The 5648-nt window shown below is 34.1% G+C and overlaps 1 protein-coding gene across 3 annotated transcripts in view; it reads left to right on the plus strand.

Moving 5' to 3' along the window:
- Positions 1–1192, plus strand: part of GRIA2 (glutamate ionotropic receptor AMPA type subunit 2) — an 88810-nt gene extending 87618 nt beyond the window's left edge. For all 3 annotated transcript variants that reach the window (XM_056490282.1, XM_056490283.1, XM_056490284.1), the window contains one exon: positions 1–1192. This exon is cut by the window's left edge and continues 1643 nt beyond it. The gene's annotated coding sequence lies outside the window, so the exon portion shown is untranslated.
- The last annotated feature ends 4456 nt before the right edge of the window (positions 1193–5648 follow it).

Below are 5648 nucleotides of genomic sequence, written 5' to 3' on the forward strand. Positions count from 1 at the left end.
AATGCAAATCAAAGTAACATCATGTTTCTCTAGCTTTCCCTGTAGATACAATTCTGTACATTTGGTTGAAAAGCTTACATTTTTCTGCATTGTGGATACATTGCCTCATGCAGTGTTGGTAAATCTCTTATTTTGGAATTAAATAAAATTTTAAATATGACTTGCAGTTTTAGTTGGAATCCATTTTTTAGACTCAAGTATAGTGTTTGCTGAGCATTGGAGAAGGCAAAGCATTTATCAGATACTTGAAGTCCCTTCTTGTGGTACAAACTCTCAGCCTGTTTCTGCAAGCATGTGAACACAGTGTATACTCTCGGTATGGTCAGCAAAAGAGTTGTATACAGTGTTTTCAATGTCTGTCTTACCAATACTTCTCCCTAATTAAACTAAAACATTTATTGATGCATCTGTAATTCATAGGTGTTCTGTGCATTACTCCTCATCAGGAATGTTGGGGAATGCATTCAAATTTTTAATGCTCAATGCTAGAATGACCAAACTAAAATAATATTCATATGGTAATATAATTTTTTTTTTTAAGTAGAAATGCATTACTGTATACAGTGGAAAGCTATTGTGCCTCTGGGCTTATTCCTCTAAAAAACATAGCAGAAAAAAAATCTTTGTCAAGCCAGAACTGATGTATATAACTGAAATAATGTAAAGTTATATTTTCATGTTTTTATACTTAACAACATGATGGGAATATATAATGTATGAGTATTTCAATTCAGATAATATTGATTGGATAGTACACATCTCAGTTAAAAAAGCAGTAATAATAGTTTAATATCCATGTTAACAGTACATCAGTATATTGCTATATAAAGTATGTCTGTATGCATTTAAGTGAAAAGTAGTCAAGAGTGATAAAAGCTGTCCAAGGGTTTTTTTATTCCTTTTTTATGAAAACTGTTATGGAGCAACCAAAATGTTTATGAATTCAAACTTGTGTAAATTTCAAAATGTCCTTTTACTGTAGCTCTTTGTTTACAGTACAGTATCTTATTTTCTGCTTTGTTAAATGAGTAAGGGTACAAATCTGGACATACACTTTCTAAGACATTAACGTTCTCGTTTTTTCATGTATACTTATATGACAAAAAATGCTTCTGATTTTATTTTTCAATCTAACACATGGCTTTTCTGGAGTGTTGTATAAACTTCAATCATACATAAAAAATCTTCTTAAAAAAGGCAAAAGACCTTTAATGTCTGCTTAGTATTATTGAAATCTTGTTTCTTATTTATTATTCTTATTTATTATAAATGTATTTTTCTAAGATTTTACATAGAGCAAACTTATTTGTCCCCACAGACATGAAATTTCCTTGAAGAGTTTTTGAAGTTTCTTCATTTCTTGAATGAAGTTTCAATGAAGAGCATAAATCTTCTCCCAGATCATCTTGTCACTCAAGGATAGATTTACTGTAGTTTTTGTTATTGTTAAATGAAGTAATGAAACTTTTTTCCAACAATATAATTGTATCTCTGTACTGTAACCTTCCTGATCATGGTTACAATGGCAGCGTGATAGGTTCATAAAGATAGGAGGTTTAAGTATCTATTAAGTAACATTACCTAAAAAATTTGGGTTTCAGTACATTTTTAATTGATCAGATTGTTGATGTGTCCAAAGCAGAGAACCTGAAAAATGGCCAGTACTTCAGGTGTCACTGGAAGAGATCTTGTACAGCAGAGAGTTTACTGTAATAGCAAACAGAGTGTGAAGAGGTTCGCAGTGCAAAAGGTTCAACATTTTCATGTGAACATGTATTTCACCTGTTAACAGAGTGTGTTTCTGTGGTATCAGCCTCATCTGGCTGATTGATATAGACAATAACTTGACATGAAACCTTGCACAAATAATTGTATTTTAAAATTCAAATAGACAGTCTCAGCTATGATTTGGTGCAGTTAGTTAGAAGAATACAGTGGTCACCAGCAAAATAGAATCAGTAACAGCTGTTCTACGTGATATTCCTGGAGGCTATTCAGATCTGTTTTCACAGCATCAAAGCTTATTATTTATTAAATATTTCAAATAAGCTGTCAAGGGATGACAAAAATCTGCTGTGAGAGATCCATCAGGTCTAATTATCTTAGGAATTCATATTAAGCACTCCTAATGAAATTAAGCAAGTGACTTAGCTGTGGACATAATTTGGAACATTTTTCCTTGCATCAATTTCTGTAGATAGTAGAGAGTACTATACATCTGTGTGATGAGAATTGAATTTTTTTTTTTTTGTAAATAAGTGGCAAAAAATGGAACAAAGTAAGATAAAATACAAAAATATGAGAATTATAGCTCTAACTGCCCTGCAGCTTTCATATGTCATGAGGCCAGTCTTGAATCTTACTCTCAGGGCATATTACAAGATGTGTTTTCTTTCTTTTCCTCTTGCTCTGCTCCATGCAGTTAGTTCTAATGCATACATTTCTAGCTTGGTAGGCTGATAGGAAATGTGACTAATGTATATAATACTTGCTATAATTGATTTGGCACTCATTAAAAATGTTTATTATAGGTCATGATAGGAAAGGTTATATAAGCTCAACCCTTTATCCAAGTGGCATCCACTGAACTTGTTCTTCTGTCAGTCTCCTTTATACATATCGTACTGCTAGCTACCTCTGTAAACAGCTCAGTGCTTAACTTACCTCAGTGACAAGAAAATTCTTTATACATAGAAAAAAGGCACTTGATTTCATTAAGTTGTTTAGTGAATGACTTTTTAGCATTTGCCCAGAATTATTCTTTCCTTTATACTTGCAATTCCTACTCGACAAGAAAGGACCATTACTACATGCTGGGCATAGAGAAAAAGTTTACATGCAATTTGTTACAATTTTTGACAAATACTGACTTTTCAAGGCTGATTCATCTGTGTTAAATAAAGCATTTAATCCTACTAGTCTTCCAACTGCAGAATGAGACAACACATGTTTAAAATACATGTTTAAATTAAAGTGGGTTTTATTTATTTTCTTTAAATATCCCAAACCTGATTTTGAAAATTTATCTTATTATAGAGTATGAAGGGGCTTCTAAACTAGTGGCTAGACCAGCCCCTTGGAATTTTCTTCAACTAGTTCCTATCTGGAGGTGAGAGAACCCCAAATAAAGGGGTTCCAGTAGATCCCATGAGCTGTGCAGGACCATGCTGCTTCCTTTGCATCGTTCCATGCACAGAAGGCAAGCAGGTGGAAAAAGCTGAAATAGGACTTGGAGAGGTAGTTTTATGCCATTCTTCTGTTCCCCCTCAATCCTTTAATGTGTCTCTTCAAAAGGGACACTGGAGAGGATTTATACCTGTTTTCTAAGGATAGAAAATAACAAATAGAATTTTTTTTCTAAAAACTTGCTGTTTGTGCAGTTTTGAAGTGATAATGTCATGTTTCAGTTTATGGTAAACAGATCTTAAAACTGGGGAATAAAATCTCTGTCAGAGCCTTTACTGTTAGTAATCATAGAAGACTGTGGGTTGGAAGGAGTGTAAAGATCACCCTAAAATTCCAACCCCCATGCTGTGGGTAGCAACACCTTCCCCTAGGCCAGGTTTCAAGCTTCTTAGAAGGAGACAGCCCACAGTACTTTTGATGTTTCACTGAAGCATCAAGACCATCTTGTTAAAAATGTATTTGAGTTATTATATAATGACTTTTAACCCAATTTTCAAGTTACATTGTTACTGCCTACCCTTTTGCACCATATTCTGTGAGTTTAGAGAAAAATGTAATTAGAGAGGTCAACTTATAGTTCTTTCAGTTAATAGTGTGCTTTACAAATAACAAAAGTAGTTACCACAAACTACAAAAGTAGTTACTTTACTTATGATTTTCACTATGAGAGGCAAGCACATTTTGGCGTACCTCATACTCATAAATAGCAGCATATCCACTAATTTTTTTTTTCTGGTTTTGAGAGAGAAGATTTTTTTATACTGTCACAGTGACTAAAGATATAATAGTACAAACAACATTATTTTTACTTAGATGTTTGCCTTTGTGTTTCTTACTGGTTTTTTTAAAATAATTTCAGAAGATTGTTAGATGAGTATTTTCATAGATTTGGAACTAAGTCTTGGCAGCTTATCCCTGTGGGGGATAAGTTACCTGTAAGTGGAATTCTTAATTCAGCTTCAGCTACTTTGTGTGAATAGATAGGCAGAGATGCTAATATATGAAAATGAGAATTTTGGGTGTTCCAGTATATATATATGTTTACATATCCCTACACAATGCAATAGTAAAACTAGTGCTGATTTTGATAAGGCTGTAGTCAAGAGCAATGATAACCACAGCAATAATTCTTATTAGGGCCAGTAACAACAGTTAGGTTCATAAGCAAGTGCCTTACCACCTCTTGTTTGAATAAATATGGAATTTTGCATTTCCATAGAACAATGAGTCCCCATGGGACTCAATCAACAGCGAATCCTATAACTTCAGAATCTGGGGTAACTCCTGTAATCCATCTCACTGATGGGATTAAGTTTTGCAGAACTCCTGTGAGATAAAAAGACTCTACCACACTACCTTTGGCCTACATAGAAAGGTCAAACAAAAGCTCTTGCATGTGTCATTGCCTCTCACTTCAGCAGCAAGCTTGATGGGTTTATGTATATGTATGTATATGCTTAGTTTCTCAAATTGCAGACTTTGCTATTTAAAAATCAAAATGGTTGATCCGAGAGGCTCAGATTTAGTTAAATCAAGCATTACATGGACAAACAAAACTATGCTCTTTGCAGCTATAACTTGATTTTCTAAACCAAAACCTCTTTAAGACTTAATGCCTCAAAAACAGAATGCTGGGCATTTTCAGGGCTGGATACTACGCTACCTACTTTGAACATTATGCAATAAAAAATACTGCTATGGTGCTGTGGCAGAATTTTGTCCACATTTTATATTTTTTTTTGGTTTTTTTTTCTTTTTACTTGCATCGAAAAATGAGTAGTGTAAGCTGTAGGATATAACTATTACAGTGTAGACAGACAATTTGCAATCAATTCTATTGATTGGTTTTACTTGTGGCATTTACCATGTTTTTTAAATCAGCACCTTCTGAATATATTAGAAAAATGTGATAAACTGTTTATATAAGGCCATTATTCTCAGTAAGAGCAGGATTCTGCTTGACATGTTTTCTTTATCCTGATGGATATACTTTCCTAAGATACTTTATTCTAGGAGACTTAAAAATATATGGCTTTTTTTAATCATTATAGATCCAAAATTATACTGGGACGTGTTCATCAGTTCTGCTTAGTTATAAGCTGCTTTCTATAGGAGATCTTTGTCCTTTTATGCTTGTAATTTACTTTTTGATCTTTTGTCATTGGTGAGATTTTAGCACATTGAGGGGAATAAAAAGTAGCAGTGCGTACCTTGCTTGCTGATGTAAAATGCTGCCCAAGTCCTTTTAAGTGATTTAGCTGATAAGTATATCCCATGACTCACACCTCTACACCTCTTAAAGAATCTTTCTGGAACAGCAGGGGCAAAGATTGCACTGAGGAGACCAGAGTAATTAATACACTTCGGTCAGACCCTGCCTCGCTGGAGTCCAGGGAATCTGGGGTGTCAGGACCAAGCCTGAACCTCCCACCTGTCTGTGTTCAGTCACACAGTAATGTCAC

Source organism: Oenanthe melanoleuca, chromosome 4 (assembly GCF_029582105.1).
Source record: "Oenanthe melanoleuca isolate GR-GAL-2019-014 chromosome 4, OMel1.0, whole genome shotgun sequence".
Lineage (NCBI taxonomy): Eukaryota > Metazoa > Chordata > Aves > Passeriformes > Muscicapidae > Oenanthe > Oenanthe melanoleuca.